The sequence below is a fragment of the Phyllobates terribilis genome, unplaced genomic scaffold, assembly GCF_046119375.1.
Source record: "Phyllobates terribilis strain yellow unplaced genomic scaffold, ASM4611937v1 Scaffold_11__3_contigs__length_659146591, whole genome shotgun sequence".
Taxonomy (NCBI): Eukaryota; Metazoa; Chordata; class Amphibia; order Anura; family Dendrobatidae; genus Phyllobates; species Phyllobates terribilis.
Window position 1 is genome coordinate 16,569,783 of NW_027362771.1, and position 27,658 is coordinate 16,597,440.

The following is a 27,658-nucleotide window of genomic DNA, read 5'->3' on the forward strand; positions in this document are numbered from 1 at the left end:
GAAAAGATAAAAATATATATAAAAAAAAAAACATAAAAGTTCAAAACACCCACTTTTCCCCCATTGAAAATAAAGATTTTCAAAAAATATAAAAATACACTCATGTGGTATCGCCACATTTAGACAATTCTAATCTATCAAAATATAAAACAACATCAAAAATTGTTTTTTTGGTCCATGCAATTCCACAAAAAATGCTGTAACAAGTGATCAAAAAGTCACATCCATCCCTAAATGATATTAATAAAAACATAGTCTAACCCCACAGAAAATAAGCCATTATACTGCTCTATCGGCAAAAAATTGAAAATGTTACTGATCTCGGAAAATGGTGACACAACCCAAAAACATTTTTGGGCAAAATTCTGATTATTTTTTCATTGCTAAAATATAAAAAAAACTGGACATGTTGGGCATCTCTGTAATTGTGTTGATGAACAGAATCATATTTCAAGATCATTTTTACCACAAAATGTAGACGAAAAAAACAATTCTTCCCAAAAAATATCAGAATTGCGTTTTTTTCACAAATTCTCCTCCCATTTTCCAGTACACTATGTAGTAAATGAATGGTGTCATTCAAAAGTACAACGCGTCCCGCAAAAATCAATCTCTCATATGTCTATGTGAACAGAAAAATATATGGAAGAAGGGGAGTAAAAAACAGAAAGACAAAAACAGAACTTGGCCCTGTTGCAAAGGGGTTAACCTGCAGAATAACCTCATATCTGCAGGTTAATAGCTTTTTTTCACATGATAGGTTCCCTTTAAATTAACTTCTTTAGAATTTACACTGGTTTTACATTTTATGAGATCATAAATAAGTTATGTAGCACTATGGTATTTTGATTCTAGCAATAATATCTATATTATTTTATGAATATATTGCATTTTACTATCTAATCTATTTAATACATTATACTACGCACCTTGGTGTCTTTCTTCTCTTTTCAACTAACATTGGAAACCATAGTCTGAAGGTGATTACAGAGTATCCATTTTACATAAAACAGAATAAAACTGAATTCCTTGGGGATTTTTTTCTGAGTTAGAATTTGACACTTTAGAAAGCAACCTTTTCTGTCAAGATAACAAATATCATTGCAAAATGAACAAATTGAGCCACATGGGGATGGTACAAAGAGAAAGCTTCAAATAAATGCCATTCATATGATTACAAAGCAAAGTAAATGATCTACTGACTCTGATTCAGTCACACACACCAACTACTTTAGTTTTCTCTTTCTGCTAATAATTAGATGAGTTATTTGCTTTACTGTAATGGCTTTGATATATCTGTGAAGTGCCTGAAACTTTTCTTAATGGCTAAGGGTCTTTTTACATGGGTAGACTTTCTGCCTGAAGCGAGGATGATCAACCATATAGCAAGTCAATTGTTATCTCCATTTACATGGAACAATCATCAGCACTATATCTTGAAAAGCAATTATTAGTGCAATTAAAAGATTTTTAATGTGCGGGTAAAAAATGTTACTGAGCAGCAAATAAGTATTATCTTGTTGTTATATTAGTAAACATGATTATATAAATCATTGATTTGGAGCAAATGTTTAAAGGGCCCTATCTCTAAACCTAAAATACTGTAGATACTATAGATAGACTGCTTGACATTTACTACAGACACCTTCATTTGCTACTTGTTTGTCAATTTATCAGCTTTTAGTGAGCATGTATTCATTAACTGAAAGGGATGAAGTTAGGAGGCTGATTCAGCTATTGAAGAATACTCCATTTAGTCACCATAGGAAGCTTTTAGGTTGTAAATCAATGTCATAGTTACATAGGTTGAAAAAAAGAACTAGGGCCATCAAGTTCAACCTTTCTCCACCAATTATACATTTTTGTCACTAAATTATCTATAACCCATAATGTTATGTGTACTGAGGAAATTATCCAGCCCTTATATAAAAGCTGTTAGTGTCTGCCATTACTACCTCTTGTGGTAGGGAATTCCACAGTCTGACTACTCTGACTGTAAAGATCCCTTCCCTGTGCCCCTCTGGTCATTAGTATAGTCTTTGTAAGGAAGAAGTCATGTGCCAGGACTTTGTACTGAGTGACCAAACATTTATTTATATGTATAAATGAGATCTCCTCTGAGTCGTCTTTTTTTCTAAGGCCTTCAATCCCTTATAATAATCTAGTTGTCTGACTTTGAACTGACTCTAACTTCTGAATATCCTTTGTAAAATGTGGAGGCCAAAGCTAGATCCCATATTCCAGATGTGGCCTCACACGTGATTTATAAAGGGGTAACAATACATTGGGATCGCGGGATTTTATCTTGCTTTTTATACACCCTAAAATCTTGTTTGCTTTTGCGGCTGCTTCTTGACATTGAGTACTGTTGCTCAGCTTACTAGTAACCAGAATACTCAAGTCCTTCTCCTCTTCTGATGTCCCGAGTATACTCCCATTTAATGTATATGTGGCAATAGCATTACTCCGTCCTAGGTGCATTACGCTACATTTATCGACATTAACCCCTTTAAAGCATGGGGCATATTAGTACGCCCCAGGTCGTCACCCCCGGTTCAGTGAGGGCTCCGGCGCTGAGCCTGCACTGAACCGGGCACATATCAGTTGATTCTTACAGCTGACATGTGCCCGCAACAGCCACGGGTGGAATCGCAATCCACTCGCGGCTGTTAACCAGTTAAATGCCGCTGTCAATCTCACTGATCGCACACTGGGTTAAAATAGTGGAATCCGGGACTCAGTCTGACATTGGACCTTGGGACAGAACACGTCCTCCCGACACTGAGGATTGTGGGCCCTAGGTCAATCAGGGTTGCACCCACAGTCTACAGCTCCTGCACCTCATCCTACTCAGCCTCCTCCTCCTCTTCAGCCTCCATCTCCGAAATGACCACATCAGTCACAAGCTGGAAGCACTGCAGCACTGCCTCGGCCAAGCGGCAACAGGCTGTGCTGAAGCTAATATGCTTAGGTGACACACCGCACAATGCTGAAGAGTTGTGGACAGCTCTGAAAGAGCAGGCAGATCTGTGGCTCACACCGCTGAACCTACAGCCAGGCATGATCGTGTGTGACAATGGACGGAACCTGGTGGCGGCTCTGAGGCGAGGCGAGCTCACTCATGTACCATGCCTGGCCCATGTGCTTAACCTCTTGGTTCAGCAGTTTCTCAAATTGTACCCGGAGCTGCTGGATTTGCTTGTTAAAGTCACCTACAGCTTCCGCCGCCATTGCCGTGTTTCAGCAGCGTTTGCAGCTTCTGACTCACAGACTGGTGTGTGATGTCCCCACGCATTGGAACTCTACACTGCAGATGTTGGGAAGGATTTGTGAGCAGAAGAGGGCAGTTGTTGAGTACCAGCATCAACAAGGCCATTGGTATTCCGTTCAGGCTCCACACATAAGACCTCAGGAGGGGACATGGATGTCAGACATATGTACCATTCTCCAAAACTTTGAGGACTCCACCAAGGTGGTGAGCGGCGATTACGCCATAATTAGCGTCACCATCCCAATTCTTTGTCTTCTGAAATGCTTTCTGCTCACAATCAAAGAGGATGCATTGCAGGCAGAGCACGATGAGATGGAGCAAGGAATCATACAGGGTGATTATACACAGCCCAGCCTCATCTCATCCCAATGTGGATTGGGTGACAAAGAGGAAGAGGAGGAGGAAGAAGAACAGGAGCTAGCTTCATGCACTATAGATGGTACAACCTGCACAGCTGTCATACCGTCTGTTCAGCGTGGATGGCCAGAGGACAGAGAGGAGGCGGAGGAGAGCATGGTCAGACATCCTCTTGGTGAGGACACAGAAGTCTTGCCTGTTAGTAGTCTTGCACGTATGGCTGAGTTTATGTTACGCTGCCATTCCCATGACCCTCGTGTTCTGAAAATTTTGGGTGACAGTCATTGCTGGTTGGTGACACTTCTAGACCCACGCTACAAGGAGAGCTTTATATCTCGTATTCCTGAGGCAGACAGGTCTACAAAAATTGGGCTGTACCAGAAAGCCCTTGTTGCGGAACTATTAAAAAAGTTCCCATCTGAAAACACTGGCGTCAGAGGGCACACTTCGTTGGACAACCAAGGAGTACAGGTGAGAGAGATTTAACTTCAATACATCAGAGGCAGGGGAACACTGTCAAAGTTCTGAGAGAATTTTCTCAGCCCCTCCCATCGCACAAGCCCTGAGGCGTGGGGTACTCTCACCAGGAGTGCAAAGTTTGGGAAAATGCTGAGGGAGTACCTTGCCGACCATACCAAAGTCCTCCGTGATTCCTCTGTTCCTCATAATTATTGGGTATCCAAGTTGGATACATGGAATGAACTGGCTCTTTATGCCTTGGAGGTCCTGACCTGCCCTGCCGCCAGCATTTTATCAGAGCGGGTTTTTAGTGCCGCTGGTGGAATTATAACTGATAAGCGCATCCGCCTGTCAACTGAAAATGCTGACAGGCTGACTCTTATAAAAATGAACAAGGGCTGGATTGGGCCCGACTACTCAACACCACCGAATGATAGCAACGTAACATTTACTCAAATCCAGTGTCTTTTCTTGGGAGGTGTATTCTCATGCACCTTTTTGTGATTCAACACCCACATAATTTTTTTAAAGGGTGTTTATAATTGTTATACAGTATGTTCATGAATACCCACTATTGGTAAATGTTTGTCAGTCCATACACTTAGTGCATGGGCATTACAAGTATTGGAGTCCCGCTCCTTTCTAATGGGAACATTTTTTTTATGAGGCCCTCCTCCACGTCTCTTCCAAGGGGCATTTGAGTGCCTCCCAATTTTTGGCAGCCTTTGCATTCACTGCATAGTCAAACACTATGGGAGACCCACTTCCTAATAATGGGAACATTGTTTTGAGGAGGCCCTCTGACCTCCATATCTCTTCCAAGGGGCATTTAAGTGCCTACAAATTTTTGGCAACCCTTGCATTCACTGCATAGGCCAGCACTATGGGAGTCCCACTTCCTAATAATGAGAACATTGTTTTGAGGAGGCCCTCTGACCTCCATATCTCTTCCAAGGGGCATTGGAGTGCCTTCAAATTTTTGCAACCCTTGCATTCACTGTGTAGGTCAACACTATGTGAGACCCACTTCCAAATAAGGGGAACATTTTTTCATAAGGCCCTCTACGTCTCTTCCAAGGGGCATTGGAGTGCCTCCAAATTTTTGGCAACCCTTGCATTCACTGCATAGGCAAACACTATGGGAGACCCACTTCCTAATAATGGGAACATTGTTTTCAGGAGGCCCTCCTCTAAGTCTCTTCAAAGGGGTATTGGGGTGCGTCCAAATTTTGGGCAGCCCAGGAATTCATTGCATTCGCAATAACAGTATAGGAGACCCACTCTTTAGTAATGGGAGCAATAAAACATAGCCGGCTGATGGCTCTCTAAGAATAATAAGGGCCGACTGCTGGTCCTTTAAGAATAGTAAAGGCCGCCTGATGGCCCTATAAAAATAGGCTTTGTGACTTTCAGAGTCCCTCCATCATAAATGAAACAGGATGTGTCAGATGATGTGTCACACACCACATGGCCAGATAAGGTTGTAAAATGTTAAAATGACATTTCCTGGTGAATGCATTTGTCACGGTTGAAAGCAATACAAAAGTGAAAAAAACGCATCAAAAACGCTACGTGTGAACATAGCCCAAGGTGTGGAGGAGCATTTTTGTTTTTTCTTATTTATTTTGCTCTATATACAAGTCATTACCCTGGAAAGGATGTTCCTTAACATATTTCCCAGGAAAATCCATTTTGTTTTCGTTTTGGTATGTTTTATTGTGAGTCCGTAAAAGTGATGTAATACCTCTGACAACATTGTTGACAGAAGTGACCTGGGTGTCAGAAATGCTTCCAGGGGTCTTCCCCATGCTGTCCCCATGACATTTGAGCACTGTTCCCATCGATTTGGGCAATTTTTAGGCACTCTGCAGACCGCCGGGGGGAGCCGCCTGAAAAATGCTCGAGTTTCCCATAGACTTACATTTGGCTCGTTGCTTGGGTCGAGCACCCGAGTATTCCAATGTGCTCGACCCGAGCATCGAGCACCCGAGCATTTTAGTGCTCGCTCATCACTAATGAAGAAAGGTTCAATTTCCCAAAGACAACTAAGAAATACATTAAAAAGTGAAAAAAAAGTTATAAAAAATATAAAAAAAATTTTTAAATAGTCACCCCCTTTTGCCCAATTGATAATAAAGCAATGAAAATAAAATTAAAAAATACACAAATTTTGTATTGCTACAGTCGTAGATGTCTGAGCTATCAAAATAACAAATAAATTAAACCAATCGCTAAATGGCGTTGCAAGAAAAAAAAATAAAAACGTCAGAATTAAAAAAAATTTGTCAGCTGCAACATTGCAAAAAAATGCAATAAGAGGCAATCAAAACATTCTATCTACCCCCAAATGTAATCAATAAAAATGTCAGCTCATGGCAAAAAAAATAAGCCCTCACACAGCCCCACATCCCAAAAACATTATGGGTCTCAGAAATGGGAACACAAGGAAATTGTTTTTTTTTTTTTACAAGTTTCAGATTTTTTTTTCACCATTGAAATAAAAAAGTTATGCATGTGTAGTATCGGTGTAATCATACTGACCTGGAAAATCAAAATCATATCACCATCACCAGGTCAGTTTTAACATATAGTGAACATAGGAAATAAAAAAAAAAGCAAAATCACTTGCGTATTTACACATTTTTTTGCAATTTCAACGCATTTGGAATATTCACAATTCAAATGATAAATTGAATAGCGTCATTCAAAAGTACAATTTATTATGCAAAAAGCCCTCATATGGCTATGGGGATGGAAGAATAAAAAAGTTATGGGTCTTGGAAGAGGGGAAGAAAAAAAAAATCCAAAATTGGCAGCGGCATGAAGGGGTTAATGAAGCGATAGGTAGCAAATTCCTAGCCAATCATGCACCATTTGCTATTATCTGTCTGATATGAATAGAGTGTATTATTTTAATGTTAGTCTGCATGAATATTCTAGTCTATTTTCATATTTGACATGTGTGAATTATATAATAATATTCAGAATTTGTGATATCATATTTGAAATATATATTTATATGCACCCATTTACTTCAATTCAATCTGTATGAATCCATATTTGACTCCTGCCCTGATGGTGGTTACAGGCTAAGTATTACATAATGGGAAATGCCTTTGGAGTGTTGTGTAAGAAAAATAAGTTCTTGTCCTTTAAATTTAAATAAGAAAACCTATATTTGTACCAAAATAATCACATATTCTATTAATAAATCTACTGCACTTTGTTACTACAAAAATGTGAAAATGTGTACATTTTAAAAATTACAAAAAGAAAAATGAGCTGATGCAAAAGTTTGGGCATCTTGCATGGTTAGTACCAAGTAGCACACCCTTTTGTATATATCACAGCTTGTAAGCACTTTTTGTAGCCAGCCATGAGTCTTTCAATTCTTGTTTGAGGGATTTTCATCCATTCTTCCTTGGAAAATTCATCCAGTTCTGTGAGATTCCTTGGACTTCTTGCATGCACTGCTATTTTGAAGTCTAGCCACAGATTTTCAATGATGTTCAGAACAGGGGACTGTGAGGGCCATTGTAAAACCTTCAGCTTGCACCTTTTAAGGTAGTATATTGTGGATTTTGATGTGTGTTTTGGATCATTATCCATTTGTAGAAGCCGTCCTCTTTTCAACTTCAGCTTTTTCACAGATGGTGTTATGTTTGCATCAAGAATTTGCTGAAATTTCGAAATGTTCTGTTACGCTCGCGCCCGGACTGACTGGCGTGAGTGTGATAGTGATCCCACTGTACCATGAACCGAGGAGTGCCTGGAGGGGCATAACTAAGTATCTACTTGATCCGACCAAGGTTGCACGGTGGCTAACGACTCCGTGAACCAAGGAGGAACCGAGCAGAGGGACCAGGTACTACTCCAGGTCAGACCTCGGTCACAGCTGTTGACCCACACCGGGAAATGCAGGAACGGGCAGGTTAGGCTGGCACACAGACAGGTGGGTATTGGCAGGCACGGCTGGAGTGCGGACAGGAGGATACTGGCAAGCACGGCTGGTATGTAGACAGGGGGGTACTGGCAAGCACGGCTGGTGTGCCGACAGGGAGGCACTAGCAGGTTGGAGTGCAGGCTGGATAGGGTCCAGTACAGACTGGGATTCAGGTGAGCAAAGCAGAGCAGAGAGATACTGCCGGAGCGGTGAGCAAGGCACAGCAGGGCGAAACTGCCAGAGCAGTGAGCAAGGCAGAGCAGGAGGAACCGCTGGAGCGGTGAGCAAGGCAGAGCAGGAGGAACCACTGGAGCGGTGAGCAAAGCAGAGCGGAGAGATACCGCCGGAGCGGTGAGCAAGGCAGAGCAGGGCAAAACCGCCGGAGCAGTGAGCAAAGCAGAGCAGAAGGAACCGCCGGAGCGGTAAGCAAGGCACAGCAGAGAGGAACCGCCGGAGCGGTGAGCAAGGCAGAGCAGAGAGGAACCGCCAGAGCGGTGAGAAAGGCAGAGCAGAGAGGAACCGCCGGAGCGGTGAGCAAGGCAGAGCAGAGAGGAACCGCCAGAGCGGTGAGAAAGGCAGAGCAGAGAGGAACCGCCGGAGCGGTGAGCAAGGCAGAGCAGAGAGGAACCGCCAGAGCGGTGAGAAAGGCAGAGCAGAGAGGAACCGCCGGAGCGGTGAGCAAGGCAGAGCAGAGAGGAACCGCCGGAGCGGTGAGCAAGGCAGAGCAGAGCGAAACCGCCGGAGCGATGAACAAGGCAGAGCAGGGAGGACAGGGCTGTGTACACACTGAACAGACTGGAAGGGACAAGAAGAACCAGATACACGCAAGGTACTTGCAATGAAGTAGTGAGTGGACTCTAAACTCACAACAGAAGTGCCGAGACAACGAGTAGGAGTTAGGTGCAGGTTCAGAGACTACAGGAAAAGGGAAGGCACGGACACAGGGACAAACAGGCTAGGAGAGTATTCAGACAGGAACTGACACTGCAACAAGATACAGGAGCGAGTCTGGGTATACGGCCCCCAGAGAGGTGGACAAACAGGCTAGAAGGGTGTTCAGACAGGAACTGACACTGCAACAAGATAGAGGAGCGAGTCTGGGTAAACGGCCCCCAGAGAGGTGGACAAACAAGCTAGGAGAGTGTTCAGACAGGCCTGAGAATACAGCCCCAAGTTTGGCGGACAGGCAAGAAACAGAACAGGACCTGGCACATCAGAGGCAAGGAGCCCTCTGAAGGTAAGTGTTGCTCAGGCACCTTCTTCTGGGAGAAGGAGGCTTAAATATCCAGTGACCCACAGCAATAGGCTGGGGACGCATTCGGGGTGTTGCCATAGCAGCTACAAGAATCAGGAAGTAACCGGGCCGCCGCCCTAAGCAGTCAGAACAGAGGCATGCACACAATATGAACAGGAGCAAGATTTGCAAGCTGGACTGAAAGGTAAGATTGTGATCTTGCATAGTGGGAGATGGTGCACTATGCAAGCATGCCGCCAGGGATGTTACATGTTCCATGTGCCATTGGCTGCAACACAACCCCAAAGCATGATTGATCCACCCCCCATGTTTAACCCTGGGTCTGGTGTATTTCTAGCACTCCCGAATTCACCCACAATGCACCTGACAAGCACAGATAATTTGGAGGCCAATCCTTCTCTTCAAGAGGATTACCTCTTCTGTCCACTAGAGGAAACAAAACTGGTCTCAACATCTTGGTAACTAGGATGCTTCCTCCCATCAAGCCATCCTCAGCAACAGATGAAGTGGGTGAAGTACCAGGGACAGCACACAGGAAAGTCTCTCTCCATTTGTTATCAGATAGCACCCTGGTGGATTCAGGAGACAACTGGAGGTCTTCCGCCTGGTTGGAGGGGTGCAGAGACTCGGGGGTAACCATCGCCTTGACGTACACTTTGCCAAGATTACTGGATGAAGCGGGCGGCATACCAAGTACAGGGTGTAGGAAAGTCTCTCTTCCTTTGTAATCAGGTAGCACACCGGGGAATTCAGGAGACAACTGGAGGTCCTCCGCCTGGTTGGAGGGGTGCAGAGACTCGTGGGTAACCACTGCTTCGGAGTCCACTTTGTCAAGCTCACTGGATGAAGTGGGCTGCGTACCAAGTACAGGGTGTAGGAAATCTCTCTCCATTTGTTATCAGGTAGCACCGCAGAGGATTCAGGAGGCAACTGGAGGTCCTCCGCCTGTTTGGAGGGGTGCAGAGACTTGGATTTATCCACCGCCTTGATGGATGTAAGGCCAGATTTATTAGAGATGTAGGGTCCTTGCTTTCGGACCATCTTAAGTCTGGTTTCAGAGATGACATGTCTGTGAGGCGGGACGGTACCTGAAGCTAGATCATTGGTACAATCGTCGAAACTGTGTGGGGACATTGCCTCCGCTTCTCCTCCTTCGGAGACTTCAGCGCATAGCGAGTCAGCGACTAGCAGATCTCGTGAAGAAGAAGAAGAAACTGCTGACTGTCCTGAAGATATGGGGACTGGACACCCCTTGTACCTTAGCAGCCCCCCAGGATACACCATACAGGGTCTCCAGACCAGAGCGAGCACTAGATCTCTCGGCTCTGGACGACTTGTGGATAAACCAGTCAGCACCTGGAATGTAAGCTTCTTCATGTGTAATGCTCCAATCTGGAGCTTAATTTGTACAGACATATTTTGACTGTTTCTGAGTAGGGCTCGTCCTTCCGCTGACAATGCCCAAACCGGCTTCTGGAGTTTTCGGACAGGAATCAAACACTGACTCTTCAAGGCTTTAAGCCCTAAACTTCCGGTTAATCTGAGGCTTTTACTTGCCACAGAGACAGTCATGGTCATCTGTGGAGAGGAAACACTAAAGCCAAGGGCAGCCTCTCCTACAGGCCTAATGTCTTTGGATTCTCCAACCTTCTCTGGACAAAGACCTTCAGGGGGTCCCAAACAACCGCAGCGGGACGGCAATCCGATTTTGTGACTGAGTTCCGGCCTCTGCTTTGCCTGACGAACATGGTCAACCTTCATGGATTCAGTTTGGGTAGCTGCTTTTACAGACAGGTGTAAAACAGGAGGTCTTTGGGAGGACAGAACCTGGCGTGATGGTTTGCCTCTAAGCCTTGCACATCTGGACTGCCTCTTGAGGTTGGGAAGAGGAGTATTCTGTGGAGCGTAGTCATCCTTTGTGGATTCTGGGTGAGCAGCAGTCTCTTCAGGCTGGAGAACTGGTGAGCTACCCACACACATTACCCATCAGGGCTATTCCGGGATATTGAGAAGGGAAGCTTTAGCAGAGGCTTCAGGATTAGGGTCATTGAAGACCATTAGAAAGGCCACCAGGAAGGCCTGCAGGTCATAGACGATAGGATCCATTGCTTCCCATAGGGGGGTGATCCATTCCAAGGCATCACCCTCTAGGTAGGACATCATAAATCCCACTTTAACCCGATCGGTTGGAAAATAGTGAGCATAGAACCGGAACTGCATAAGGCATTGACATACAAAGTATCCAACCAAGGTCGCAAGCCGGCTAACGACTCCGTGAACCGAGGAGGAACCGAGCAGAGGGACCAGGTGCTACTCCAGGACAGACCTCAGTCACAGCTGTTGACCCACACCGGGGAATGCAGGAACGGGCAGGTTAGGCTGGCACACAGACAGGTGGGTATTGGCAGGCACGGCTGGAGTGCAGACAGGAGGATACTGGCAAGCACAGCTGGTATGTAGACAGGGGGGTACTGGCAAGCACGGCTGGAGTGCCGACAGGGAGGCACAAGCAGGTTGGAGCGCAGGCTGGATAGGGTCCAGTACAGACTGGGATTCAGGAACAGAACCGCAGATGCGATAGACAAGCAGAGCAGAGAGGAACCGCCAGAGTGTTGGATAAAGCAGAGCAGGAGGAACAGCCGGAGCGGTGAGCAAGGCAGAGCAGAGCGAAACCACCGAGCGGTGAAGAAGGCAGAGCAGGGAGGACAGGGCTCTGTACACACTGAACAAACTGGAAGGGAAAAGCAGAACCAGAAACACACAAGGTACATGCAATGAAGTAGCGAGTGGACTCTAAACTCACAACAGAAGTACAGAGACAACGAGTAGGAGTTAGGTGCAGGTTCAGAGACTACAGGAAAATGGAAGGCACGGACACAGAGACAAACAGGCTAGGAGAGTGTTCAGACAGGAACTGACACTGCAACAAGATACAGGAGCGAGTCTGGGTATACGACCCTCAGAGAGGCGGACAAACAGGCTATGAGAGTGTTCAGATAGGCCTGGGAATACAGCCCCCAGATTGGCGGACAGGCAAAAAACAGAAGGAGGCAAGGAGCCCTCTGAAGGTAAGAGTTGCTCAGGCACCTTCTTCTGGGAGAAGGAGGTTTAAATATCCAGTGACCCACAGCAATAGGCTGGGGACGCATTAGGGGTGTGCCCACAGCAGCTACAAGAATCAGGAAGTAACCCGGCCACTGCCCTAAGCAGTCAGAACAGAGGCTTGCACACAATATGAACAGGAGCAAGATTTGCAAGCTGGACTGAAAGGTAAGATTGTGATCTTTCATTGTGGGAGATGGTGCACTATGCAAGCATGCCGCCAGGGATGTTACATGTTCCATGTGCCATTGGCTGCAACACAACCCCAAAGCATGATTGATCACCCCCCATGTTTAACCCTGGGTCTGGTGTATTTCTAGCACTCCCGAATTCACCCACAATGCACCTGACAAGCACAGGTTAGATAACCACCTATAATATTTAATTGTCTCAATTTCTGGGCTCTAAAAGTAATCAGTGACCTTCATAGGGATGTATTAAAAGAGAGTAAACCAAATCAAATGCAATAAAAAAAATTAATAACCAGAAACGTAATAAAAGCAAAAACTATCCAAATTTCACAACTACCGCCAAATAGCAGGTGTCTCTGAACAGTAGAACAATGTACCACAACTACTGCTAAATTTTTCTGATGGTCTATTGCAGTCAATCGGGGCTTCTGATTCACTTCTCTAGCAATCTTATGAGCAGCTCTCACTGAATTTTAGCTTGGCCTTATCTTGACCTCCACTCTTTTTGTTAACTACCATTTCACAATTACAATTAGAACTGGGGAAAGGGCAGCTTGAAAACGCTTTGGTATCTTATTATATCCTTCTCCTGCTTTGTGGGCCTCCACCATTTTCATTTTCAGAGTGCTAGGCAGCTGTTTAGAGAACCCATGGCTGCTGGTTTTTGGCATAAGTTTAGAGGAGGCTGAGTTTTTATAAAGCTGGGAAATTTGCATCACCTTGCCTTTCCTAATGATGATAGTTAACAAGCCATAACCCACTAACAGGCTAATTATGGTCTGAAACCTTGGTTAAAGTTATCTGAACACACAAATCTCCAAGGATGCCCAAACGTTTGCATTGGCCCCTTTTCTTTTTTATTATTTTTAGAATGTAAAAAATGACAATACATTTTCTTTGCATTTTAAAAAATATATATATGTCATCTTTAACTTTAGGCCTTTTACAGATCATTTTGCTTAATTGTTCACAATAACAGTAATTTTGACCAGGGGTGCCCATAGTTTTACATGCCACTGCATTCAAGTTTTTTGCTACAATTTTAGCCAATTTGCTAATTACTAATTTAAACACATTGAGTGCCATATATAAGAATTGTATAATAACCAACAGTTTTGCTCCTTTTTTTCTTATTTTATTGCTCCAGACAAAAGCAAGTGTCCTATATCAGCCTATTGCAAGTTTAGTTTTAACAAGCATCTTTGAATGACTTAATTCCTGCATGGAAACACATGCAACCATTACAACCATCTTGCACTTTTTGCCCATCTAATAGTTGAGAAATGAAAAAGAAACCAAGACAGGCTCTTTAGGCTCCTACTCAGAAGGTTCCCACTGTTCTAAGTCCTGATGTTCCCATCTTCACTTCATACTGAATAATATCACTGGTGCCCCAGTATTTGAAATCCACAGCATCATCAGTCAAGCATTATTCTTCTAGATTATTGCTTCCAAGATCTTAACTTTCCTCTATTTAACTGTCTGATAACAGTTATAAGGCCTGATAAAGTTCCAGTCTAATTATCTGCCTTATCTTAAATCTTCAAGAAAAAGATTTAAGTTACATGTCTAAGAAAAAAAATCTTTTAGAATAAAACAGTCCTAAAATACATATATTAAAGTTTCTGAAAGACAGACAAAATCTCCCCGCCAAAAAAAATTAAAACAAGGAGTCCTGTCAGCATGGGAAAATTCAGAATTTGGAGGATAGAGTAATGAAGAAATAGACTGGATTGACTTGAGAAATTTCATTAAACTATTTCCTAACAATGCACTAGAACCAATAACTAAATACTTTTAAGACATATTAATAAATAAGAATTATAATATGTTGGTCACAGATTTGAAACACAAAGCTCCAAAACTATTCCGATTTTTTAAATGGTATTTGTGGATAGATCTTTATTTTAAAGCTAAACCAGATTTTATCTTTCGAAAAGGTTAATTTCTTATTTACAGCATAGCTTCTATAACTGTTATATAATTATCATACATGTAAGCAATATAAATAATGGGTATGCTTAAAATGAACCTAGCATTCTAATTCTCCTTCACCATGCCTTCATGATTATCTACTTTATAATGTAGCAGATTATTTTTTAGAAGTAGGTGTAAAAGATTTTGTATTAATGAATATTCTGTGGAGGAAAATGGGTACAAAAACCTTCTCTTCTACTCGTTAACCAGAGGTGAGTGAAATCCTTTGGCAATTGACATTCCTTCTGGGATCTTATGGTTATTCTTGACATGGCAGGTCAAATACATTTTCTACTTGATTTAGCTATCAAAGGTGCTAAAATTGAAGCTGAAATTATTTGCATCACACAGAGAGCAAGGCTTTCTGGTCTCAGGAAACATGAACAAATATGCTGCTAAAGAAAGTTCTACCATATTAAGGTATGTCAAAAGACGTATCAGTTTCAGTTTCAGTCTTATACTAAAAGCAAAAAAAAAAAAAAAAGTATCCCTTAAACATAATTATGATATTGTTTTATTGATATCTCCTATATCTGATATCTTCATATCTGAGTGGTGGAGGATGAAAGTACGTGTCACCTAGAGCTGAATGAAATTAAATTCCGATTAGAAAATTAATTAATTAGGCGCCAGTATTTTCAGTGCCCCATATCTCATCAATGGATTAGAGAAACAAAAAATAAAATAAACGTTTCAGCTACTGTGTACATAAGCAAAAAAGATGGAAAAAGGTCCTCCTTAAGGAAAATTCACAGGACGTGTAATACGTATTTGAAATGTACCTTACTCAATGACCTACTGTAGATACCAGAGGTCAGTACTCTTTGCTTACCCCTATTCAGAAAACAAAGGGGACAAAACGATAGGATGGGGACACCTTAAGGGGCATATTTTTGATTACATAAAAGCATGTACAATTGTTTGTAAATTAATTGTATGTTTTAACCCCTTATTGACCACAAATACATATTTTTACTGACCTGAGATATAGGCAAATAGCCTCCCCAACAGGTGAAATTGCAGCAGCTGTTAACTGTACACTATACAGTAGCTGACACCCAGCTGCATCAGCCATAATCAGTGTTGCAACTGAGCATGGCTATTTAACCCCTTTGATGCTGCTATCAATAGTGACTATGGCATCTAGATGGTTAACAGAGTATAGGGGATCCCTCTTTAACCCCATTGGCAGCCTGAGATCATGTTTGTAAGATCCTGATGCTTGCCATGCCAATTCACAGAAAAATAATGGCCTTAGATTCTGCCAGTGATCTGTTCAGAAGTTAGCAAACTTTAGGTGGTGAACAAATGATCAGATAAATGGAGTCCCTACCTGGCAGTTACCTCAATGTGCTCCTCCTTGTTCGATGCTGGTTAAACACCAAGATTTTAAGAACAGAAACATAATTCTTCATAAAGCCAGCGTGTATGTTAACTTTGCAAAAAGTGGAAATTAAATTTCTATTTTCTGGATAATAAAAAGAGGCTAAAGGATTTGTAAACCCTTTGCTCAATGCTTTGTCTGTCATGGCTCCGTGTGGAAGCCTTTAGTAAAATTCATATGTTTGATTCTCGGTCTAATGCTCTGTCCTGGCTGGACTTTAATTAATGTACCTTTTAGAAATATCAAACACTGATGGGAGCATATCTGCTTCCCCAATAGGTCTACAAGTGCTTTTGTATCTTAAATCGCACCTGTCAGCAGGATTGTGCTCAGTAAACTACACACACTGTCAGGTGGGTGACATTAGACTGATTAATATGATACCTTGGATGATGAAATCCGTCCTGTGGTTCCCGTGTAATCTTTACTTTCAGTTTGGAGATAATGATATGCTTGTGCTTCGGGCCGGCCTGTGGGTGGTGCTCTATCTGGTTCTCTGCTAACATATTCATCTGTATGCTCTTATGACAACTCACTGTGCCTTAACTGACCTGCCTCCTATTTTACCTAGCCCCGCACTACCTGATGCATTATGTAAAATAGGAGGCAGGTCAGTGAAGGATCAGTGAGCTGTCATAAGAGCATACAGATGAATATGCAAGCAGAGCACCAGATAGAACCCCCCCACTGGCCGCAAGATTGCGTAAAGATTACGCAAGAATGACAGGACAGATTTCATCTACCAAGGTATCATTTTAATCAGTGTAATGTCGCCCACCTGACAGTGTATGTAGATTACTGAGCACAATCCTGCTGGCAGGTGTGCTTTAATGTATAGTAAAGATAGCTTTTGCATTCATGTCAGTGTATGTGCTGAATAGTAGATTGTGGGTTGTAGCATACAGCAGTTGATTACTTTCTCATTTATTTTAGACCTACATGACAAATATTTTTGGATGAATATTTAATTTCTCTGGCTACCCAAAAAATATTTTTTACTAAACAATAATGCTTAATGGATGGAAAGGGTGCTAGGTATTTACTTGCAACTGTAGTGAAGCCAAATGATGGATTGACGTATATCACCAGATTAATGTCAAAGAATGAGGAAATAATGGGAATATAATGGTTTAGAGACTATGAGCACTATATATTCAGACTGCCATTGTACACACCAGTCTTAATGAATGAGCATGGTGGGGTAAGATATGCCTAATTCACTAAGGTGGACTTCACTTAATGACTTATGCATATCTTAAAATTGCCCTGTGTATCTACCCGAAATGTACTACACAGGTACAGGAGTACATTTTTGGTGAAATTAATACCACCAAAGTAGCATAAATCATGATGAATCAGACGGGTGGGCTAATCCCTACCTTATGACAACAATGGCAAAGCTGGCAGCGTCTGGCATAAAAATGTCAAAAGTCACAACTTTTTTGCGCAACCTTTCAATGTGCAAAAGTTTGCAACTTTTTATGTTTTTTTGCCAGAATGCTGGTGAAAACCTCTAAAGGGGTTGTCCGGTCCAATTCAATAAGTCTGCAGTCACTCTGTGTTTCTGCAGACTTATGAATCCTCCTATTGCACGCACTTTGCGCTGCAGGGATTCACCAATTTCTGACCCAGGATTAGAGGGTATGTATGCTTTATACATACTTACGGCCAGTTGGCGCGACCTCTCTCAATACAAGTGTATGGAGCGAGGCCACACCCACTAAACGGGCCTTGCCAGAGAGTATGTATAAGGCATACATACCTTTCAGTGCTAGGTCAGAAACAGTGCATGCGATTTGGACCGGAATAACCCTTTGATGAATAGGGGTACCCCTATGTATTTCTTGCAGGGCTATTACACTCAAATATATATTTTTTATCTACATCTTCTGGGTCAGAGGAAAAAAATAGTTCATTACTCATGTGGATCGCATTTACCTCAGTTATTATTGGAGTTTAGGGAAAGTGTAGAACACCCAGTTATATTTGACGAGCTGGACACAGCTATATAATTAATGCAAAATGGAAAGGCTTCAAGCTTTATGCGGCAGACCTCTGTGTGTGCACTGGACGAGTGTGTGCACAAGCAAGAAATAAATTACCTGTTCCTACTTGAGCATTACTTTATAGTATTTGGGATAGAGGTAAACAATTATTAGGTGTTCAATTACAATTTGAGTTCCTATTAACTCATAGTTCCGTTTATTAACACTTACAACTTCAAAATACATTTGATATACAGAAACAGCAGATAAATCTATAAATAGTCACTTTATTTTAAAGTCACCTCTCTTATCAATGTAAAAGGTTAAGGCCCCAAGTTATCAAAATATTTTTTACAGAAATCTGGCATAAAACATTTTAATGAGATGAGAAATTTTTGCGCAACTTGAAGTTTTGCAAAAATTTTGTTTCTTGGCATTTTTATGCCAGTTTTTCTCAGCTCCGCCAATATGGGCTGAACTGGGGCAGGATAGGAGAATGATGCCACAGATCGTGTAATTCATGACGAATTGTGGTGTACCTAATGCCAGCAATCTTAAGAAGCTTGCGCTTTTTAATGAATCATAAGCATCTGACTTCAACACGCACCCTCATCAAGAATGCCATTGCTCATGCCAGTCCTGATCAATTGGCGCATTAATTTCCTCTATCTACAGGACCTTCTAAATGTCACATCTGTACAAATTTCTTCTACAGACAAAGGGCAGGTGGGAGAAGAATGTAGGGTAGATGACTGAGGAGCAGTGGGATAAAATACTGGAGTTAACACTTAAACTATCTTTGAGTGAATTGCATAGTTTATCATCACTAATCTATCTGATTCATAGCATACAGTGTGTACAGAATGTTAAGTATGCTTCATATAAAGAAGCTATGAGCGGATGCGGGCTGTCCAAATTGTGGACATGAGGCTACTTATTTAATGCATATGCATTAGGAATGTGTAATTGTTTTATGAAAGAAATCTATATATTCAACAGAAAATATATATTACATTAAATTGCCAGCAGATCTAAGGTTATGTATATTATGTATGTTTGGTAAATTGTGAGTCTCCAATTGCAATAGGTATATTACAAATTATTTTTCAGCCACACAAAATTCTGGCATATTATTGGCTATATCCAAGCGTGCCCACAATTGTAGAATTGAAAAATAAAATTAATAATGTTAGTAAAGATAAGCAAATGTATTTGCGTGGAATTGAGTATGTAAATGTATATTCGAGTTCTACTAGAATATACAAAAATAAAATCGGCATTTTTAGAATACAGATTTTTGTAAATTTTCTTCTCGCAGATTCAGCAAAATGGCGGCCAACTGGCCTCCATTTTGCTGAATAGTACATGTGAAAAAACGTAAAAAATAAATACACAACCAAATAATGACATAATTCAAAGCTACTTTATTGTAACAAGATAAGGTTAAAAGGCAGGAACACAAGGGCAAATCCCACAGGTGGGAAAAATGCAGGTGGTGTGGGCTACAGAGGCTATATGCAAAAAACTGCAGTCTCTTCCAAGGAAAAATTAAGTACGGGAATAAAGTGCATGTCTAAGAAATACCAAACCTATGAGAGCAAGCACAAGTGGCTAATATATAAACATGGAACTGAATGCAGTAAATAGATGGTACCATCTATTTCCTGCATTCAGTTCCATGTTGATATATTAGCCTCTAGTGACCACTTAACACAGTGATCTATTATTTATTATCAACTTTTATTCTCTATTTTCATACTTGACATTGCTTTGTCTACCTTTCAGTGGTCCACCGGTTGTATTTTTCTATTTATTGATTATACTTCATATGCTTTCTTTTCATGTTATTTAACCAATTTGGACCCAGATGATCATTGTTTGATATTTGCTGTAGCCCACATCACCTGCATTTTTTCCACCTGTGAGGTTTTTCCCCAGTTCCCTTGCCTTTCAACCTTATCTTGTTACAATAAAGTAGTTTTTAATTATGTTGTGTATCTATTTTTTAGTTTTTTTCCATATTGAGAGTTACACAACATCTGGATTATTATTTTGGCTTGCTATGTACTGAACAGTACATATGTAAGAGGGTGTGACATAAAGAGTGAAAATCCCCAATGTTGTGTAGCATTTGTGCAGTAAGACTTCTATCTACTGTTCAAAACGTGACCCAGCGGAAACGACTGGAAGAGGAAGAGTTTCAGGAGGGACAAGCTTGGATGGAGCATCGGGTGAGGTGACCTTGATGACACAGTTCCCCGGTGTAAAAGGCCATTGCGCCAAAATGGGACAAGATTTGGTGCCAAGACAAGGGATGAACAAGATGTGTGTCATGGGAGACGCTGAAGCCAGGGTGCCAGGTCGTGACAGGAAGTGTGAACCAGCAGCTTCTGGCGCTCCTGGAAGCAAAATCCAGGTGGTGCCAGATGAGCTCCGAAATCCAGATGATGCCGGTCAAGGCCAAAGACCGGAACTGCGCCGGTCAAGACCCAGAGGCCAGGTGACACCAGTCAAGAGCTGAGGCCCAGCCCTCATCCCACCAGGTATGAGAGACAACCACCGTTGGTCAAGCATCGAAGATTCATGAGGAACCTACGTTCTAGGGTAGATGACTGCGGTGGTGAATGGGAGGCACGAGTTAGCCGGGCCATTGCTCCCAGCACTGCCATACGATACAGGGGTTGAACAGGGCAAGTACAACAGAGAGGACAGGGGTCAGTTGAAGCAAAGGAGGCCCAGTGAGCCTTGTTAGACTTTGTCAGGAAGACTTGCGGCTTAACGGGAAGAACCGGAGATCCCCACTAGGGTCTGTGTTAGAGAAAGAAACAGCACATTGACTCTCATGCTACTGGGATCATCAACCCTGTTAGAAAGTTCTGAGAATGAATAACAAGACACTGTTATAATAGAGTGAACCTGAGGATACATTGTATATCTAATATTGTATAAGTCATGCTGTAATTACCCTGTTTGTGCTATTTACTGCTGCTATAGTTACCCTCCCCATTAGGGAAATAAAAAGTTTCATTGGTTATTTCCGACTTGACCCTGTCTGCGGGTTGCATCCGGTCATTTATTTACACTTGGTTGGCAAAAGTTAAAAAACCTTAAAGCAGCCCTCTTCTACTTGCCTCCTACTGTCTTCAAAGTCACTTATTCTCTCCCCTGAAAGGAGCCACATCTGATGGGCTATTCCAGGCCTCAGAAGTCACTGTGCATCACACATGACGTCGTAGATGTGACATGAAATTATCTCTGAGGACAGTTCACTGTCTGAAGTCCTGGTTTGGAGTAAACAAGTCAAACCTACAACATCAGAAACAAGAGGAACAGATGGTGGGCAGTGTTGCTCACGGTCCACCATCTGGTTCTCTTCCTTCTGTTGTCATAGCTCCGGCCTTCTTACTCTAGGCTGGGATGTTCGGCCGTGACCAGGCCTCAAAAGTCACTGCACCTTGCACATCCTTGATCTTATGACTTTCGATTGACAGTGACCTGCGAGACCTGGTTGCAGCCAGAAGTTAAGTCCTAAAGTGAACAGAAGGGAAGACACGGCTTTTGCCTGGGGAAGGAAGAGGCGACTCTGAGATCATTATGTTGGTGACCAAGTAGCGGAGAGCCCAGACACGTGAGTTGAGTATAATTATTTTGCTCTGGATTTTGGAGTGGCCCAGAGCATAACAAAGGACATTTAGTTTGCAGAGAATAACCTCATTACAAATCGAATTTCCCATGAAAATCCATGTGAGTTGGTGAATTAGAATTTTGGTAGATCCACTCATCTCTACTGATTAGACATAAACAGGGAATATATCATAAAATTAATTTGAATAAATCTGGGGAGTATGATTGAACATATTTAGTTTTCTCATCTAGAGTTTTATTTAGAGGCCAAATGTCACAAGCATTATGTGCATCAATAATGTTTAATAGCTGAGAAGTCTCTGAAGTACACAGTATGTAGGTCAGATGTGGCTCCTGTCCTTAGTACTCAAGACTGCTAGGATTAATGCAGTTTGTCCTCTGGCCTCAAAGTGTTAAAGTGACTCCTTTGAACATGACCTTCTTATTTTGGGATTATGGTATACCGTGGCGACCAAAGGTTTTTAATTTTTTTTAAAGTGTGATTACTTCTGTCTGGTTGTTGTGATGCCATTTTACTGATGATTTTAGTATACCAGAAACAAATGGTTGTCAGTTAAAAGGATAAAAATTGTGTTCAACATTGTTTAATCCATTTATGTGTTAGTTTTCAACATTTGCTGGGCCAAATGTTTTGCATATTTTGTCATGGGTAGTTGAATTTTGCCTATTTGTTTTTTTTGTGTGTGTTTTTAGGTTTAAACATGACAAAGGCAAAGCCAAATGTACCACTAGATATCAGGAAGATTATAATTATGAGAGTGAAGTCAGGCAAAAGCCAAAAAGAGATAGCTATAGAATTCAACTGTTCTTAGAGTTAAGTGTCAAGTATATTAAACAAAGAAAAAGAAAGTTATGGAACAACTGACAAGCCTAGAAGTGGACGACCACAGAAAACTTCCTCCACAGTTGATCACATTATTAAGAAAAAGTCAGTATCTGATGTACATAAAGGTGCTGTACATATTTCACACAAAATGAATGAAGAATATGGGGTCAAAGTGAGTCGCCAAACTGTGGTGCGACAGCTAAGAGTAGTAGAGTTGTATGCACGAGTTCCAGTCAAGAAGCCCTTCATCTCTGCAAAGAACCGGAAGGTCTGACTTGAGTTTTCCAAAGAACACAGCCAATGGAAAGAGACAGATTGGTCTAAGGTGTTGTGGTCAGATGAATCCAAGTTTAATCTGTTTGGTAGTGATGGCAAGCACTATATATACAGCCCAATTTGAAAAAGTAATGATGTAAAATACCAAACATCTACAGTGAAACATGGGGGTGGCAATGTCATGGTTTGGGGCTGCTTTTCTGCATCTGTCATTGGCCCTCTGCATAGAATTAATGGAAATATGAATGCTACCATGTACATGGATACACTGGAGAATGCAATGCTGCCACATGTTTAAACCACAGTAAGCAACGGATGGAAATTGCAGCAAGATTCTAAGCACACATCCAATTTAGTCAAAAATTGGTTAGCAAAGAAAAATGTTCACCTGTTGCAATGACCAAGCCAATCACCTGGTTTAAACCCCATAGAGCACCTTTGGGATGAGTTAGGGTGATGAATTGGGGCCCGTATCCATAGCAATAAAGATGAATTGTTTGCAGATTTGCAAATGGAATAGAGCAAGATCCCTCAAGATGTCTTGAATATCCAAGTGGCTTCAATGCCCCATTGGTGTAGTGCAGTAATTAAAGTAAGAGGTTATGCTACAAAATACTAAGTTATGGCATTGTAAACAATGAATTGCTCTCTATGTTGAATATGCAAAACTTTTGTCAGTCAGTTTTCTTTAATTGAATGACCATACCTATATTAAAATGCATTTTAGTTAAAATTAAGGTCTTGCATGATGACAACTTCGTGCACTTTCAATTCATCACCAGGGAAATGGCATCACAACAACCAGACAGAAGTAATCACACATTTAAAAAATATGCTAAACTTTTGGTCGCCATTGTACGTTACTGTGGTGAAGAGCTTGGTTTAATTTGTTTGATAATAAGAAGGAAAAATGTAATCTCTTTACTTATAACATTTGATAACCTAATAAATCTCAAATTACTCAATTTTTATAATTTTTTTATGCCATCATTGCAAGTTTTGCTCTACATAAATCATAAAATGTAAAAAATATAAAACATGCTGATATTTTCAATAAAAAAAAATCAATATGCTGTGCATTTAATTTAGACTTCAAGACTAAAAAATATACTTTTTTTCTGTTTTATCAAACAGAAGTGTATATTTGGAAAATGATTTATTCTAATTAATTACAATTTCTTAAGAGAAGATCACATTTTTTTATTGTAATTTTGCTTTAAAAAGTACATAATTAATTTGCAAAATATGTAATGCTATAAATGTTGTGGTAAAAAAAAAAACAATTTTATAGAACCCCACAGTAAAAAATTAAATGGTGAAACTCCTTATCTTGTATTATTCAAATTGACAATATTATTATTTTACTAATTTCTCACGTTAGGAAATTTAATTTAGTTACTATTATCCGAAACTGCATCTAAGGCAAATTAATAGTGTAAGTGGTATGTAATCGGCATTATGGCATATATATGACACATCAATCATCTCAGTAACAGAAGAATGATACCTCCTACCTCTAACACCCCAACACCTTCAATTTAAGCCATTGTTCTGCTTCCAATGGATTGCCTTGCACCAGCCTACCAGTATGCTTTTTGAAACAAAAAGTGCTTCAGGGTAGCGACAGCAGTGTTTTTCCCAAAGATTTTTTTTTTCTGACGGTTTTTGGGATCTTTTTGTGGTGGATTTGCCTTTAGTGTTACATCTTACACTTATTATGCTTTGTGGTCTCTCCAGGCAATAAAGCATAATAAGCGACATTCAATTTGAGGAGAATAACTTCTCTAAAAGTAAAATTTCCAGTTGAAATCCATGCAAACAGGTGAATTCAAATTTAGCTGATCCAATCATCTCTACAATTAAACATAACTACTAGCTTTTGAGCACACATACTGCATACAGGATTGAGTGATTTATTGTACATTTCTACCAGAAAGTCATCTATGGACTGTTACTTAAATTAGAGGGCCCACATTGCGCACTGTGAAGATTCTCCGGTTCTGGGAGTGGGCAGTCAAGTGACAGCAAGTATGTGATTTGCATACTTCTAGCCATATTCCAACTAGACATGTTCAGCCTCATTGAATACAGTTGCATTCAGTAAGGCCTCTCACATCTAGTTGGAATATGATTGCATGTATGCTTCACTGACACACTGCTACAAACAGTAAATGGAAGATAATATTTTCCATGGTCGCTACAAATGGCAGGATTTGTACCGCAGTTATATGTGATACGTCTGACGGACACCCACGGTTTTAAATAGCGGGCTTGTAGTTTCCTATTCTTCACAGCAACAACGTGTGAATAGTTTCACTGACATGCTGATGCAAAACTCTAAATGGAGGACAATATTTTCCACTTTAATTACAAATTTCTGGATTTGTATCGCTGTAATTGGGATCACATCTGATGATGAAAAAAATCAGGCTGTATTCTGGAGTGCTAGCAAGCAAATGGAGCACTAAAATGGTGTACTCTGTATTGCTTTTTAAGCAAATAATCAGGATTAAGATAAAAAAAAATTAGCCCCGGCCCCTGATATATGGGGCTATGTCTACAGATATCTGTAACAGCAGGAGCAGACAGAACGAGCAATGGACCCTCTTGTGCTATATACACTGCCTCAAACCCTGCCTAACTCCTGCTATCAGGATTAATATATGCAGCTGGATTAGTCCTCAGAAAGACTGTTAGTTCAGATGGATATATATACTCCTGGAGTACCACTACCTATGCCTAACTATTACACCGCCAATTCTGTCCCTTACACAGCAGCACCTCTCCCTACTCTGTCTGTTTCCGGGATAGACTGTGATGAGCATCACCAGGTCTTACATAGACCCTATGACGCTATGCAGCCAGCCAATCACTGTATTGCCACAACCAACATGGCTCTGGCATTACAGTGCGTGGCAGACAATCCCCGCATGTTCATTGGCTCACAAAAGAGCGCCAAACATGCATGGCGGGGACCTAGCTCCCACCTGAACAACCTGGAAAAACTCGCCAAGCTTGTTGAGCAGGGCGATGCTTGGGCATGTACCGAGCAGTGGCGAACACGCTCGCTCATCACTACAATTCACTTCTATTATAATGGTGTTTTGTCATTAGCTATGTGCATAGTTCAGATTTAGTGGTTGGCTATTTTTTATCTGCCCTCAAATTTGGTTTTGTAACCCTTATTGCTTACCATCTGACTAGGGTTTAAGAGGGACCGTTGGGGAAAGTCGAGGAGTGAGGGCACCATTTGCGTCTCAAGAGGGTGCTAGCCTCCGCTCACAGGTAGGGATAAAGTCAGTGACCAATGTTGGGTTACTGCCCCCCTTGTATGTATTACCCTGCCTGTGGTTTATACTGGGTATGGTCAATTTTTTTTTTCGAGGCAACTTCTTTGTATTGCTTTATTTTTAATTGACACCAATAAAAGTGATTTTATGTGTATGATATGAGCGTTTAGCAGTTTTATATATACTTTCTATACTAACTAATCGGTGACTCTTTTCTGTAATTACTGGAACAGGGAACACCTGAAGGGAGCTCAGCAACACCCAGACTCAGATTGGATGGCCAAACTGTCAATTACTGCACATATAGCTCAGCAGGCCCCTGCACCAGACTGGATGACTGAGATGCATCCTAAGACATAATGAGAGGTGGAATCATTACAAAATCTTAAAGAAGCGAGACTGGAATTTGCCAAAATGCATATTGACAAGCGACAATGCTTTAGGGAGAATGTCCTCTGGAAAGATGAAACAAGTCTAGAACTTTTTGGCAAGTCACATCAGCTTAGGTTCACAGACATAAAAAAAGCATACAAAGAAAAGAACATTGTATCTACTGTGAAATAGGGAGGAGACTTGGTTATATTTTGTAGCTGCTTTGATGTATCTTGCACAGAGTATCTTGAATCTGTGCAGGGTACATTGAAATTTAAATACTATCAATGCATTGTGAAGCGAAATTTGCTGCCCAGCGTCAAAAAGCTGGGCCTGAATCATAGGTTATGGGTACTTCAACAGGATAATTACGCAAAACGCACAGCTAAAAACATCCAAGAATGGCTAAAAGCAAAACAGTCAAATGTTCTGGAGTCACCTACTATGAACCCTGATCTAAATCTTATTAAGTATCTTTGGAAGAAGCTGTAACATTCAGTCTGGAGAAGGCTCCCTTCAACCCTAAGACAGCTGGAGAAGTTTGCTCACAAGGGTTAGGTCAAAATACCTACGGACATGTGCTGAAGTCTCAGTGAAAGTTACCTAAAGCGTTTGCAGTGATTGCTACAAAAGATTGTGCAACAAAATATTAAGTTAATTGTATCATAATTTTTGTACACAACATTTTCATTGCTTTAGGTTTTGTTTTTTACATTTTTTCTGTTCAACTACAATTCAAAAGCAGTGTCTCATTTTCATTAGTTGATATTCAGTAAATTCTAATTGAAAATTACTGTTCCCAGTTTAATGTTATTTCAGTGACCATTTTGCATTTATATCACTCTAAGGCTAAGTGCTCACGATGCAGAAATTCTGCAGATTTTTTATGCATCTCCCTGCCAGGTAGAAGCGTTTGTCAAGCGTTTTTGAATGCATTTCTGCATGCGGGTTATCAAGAGCTATTCCATGTGATTTTAGCATCATTTGGAAAAGTGCTTGAAAACTTGGTCACACTATATAAATCCATGCAACTGGCATGGATTTATACAGTGTCACCAAGTTAATAGTTAAAAAAAAAAATAAAAATGGTAAAAAATAAAAAAAAATTATACTCACCTTCTGATGGCCCACGGTCTTCTCTCCAGTGCATCTGGTCTCTTGCATGGCTCGCGGTGGTGTAAAAGGACCTTTCAAGATGTCATTTAGTCATGTGACAGGTCACGCGACTGCCGACGTCAGCGATCGCGTGACCTGTCACATGACTAAATGACGTCATGGAAGGTCCTTTTACACCATCGCGAGCCACCGGGGAGCCAGGACGCACC

General features: G+C 41.3%; 1 long non-coding RNA gene across 1 annotated transcript in view; it reads left to right on the forward strand.

Annotated features, from left to right (window-relative positions):
* The window catches only part of LOC141164965 (uncharacterized), a 232,146-nt gene extending 204,873 nt beyond the window's left edge, over nt 1–27,273 (forward strand). The window contains exon 3 of the long non-coding RNA XR_012251003.1: nt 26,195–27,273. This is a non-coding gene — a long non-coding RNA (uncharacterized lncRNA). The remainder of the gene's footprint in view (nt 1–26,194) is intronic.
* The last annotated feature ends 385 nt before the right edge of the window (nt 27,274–27,658 follow it).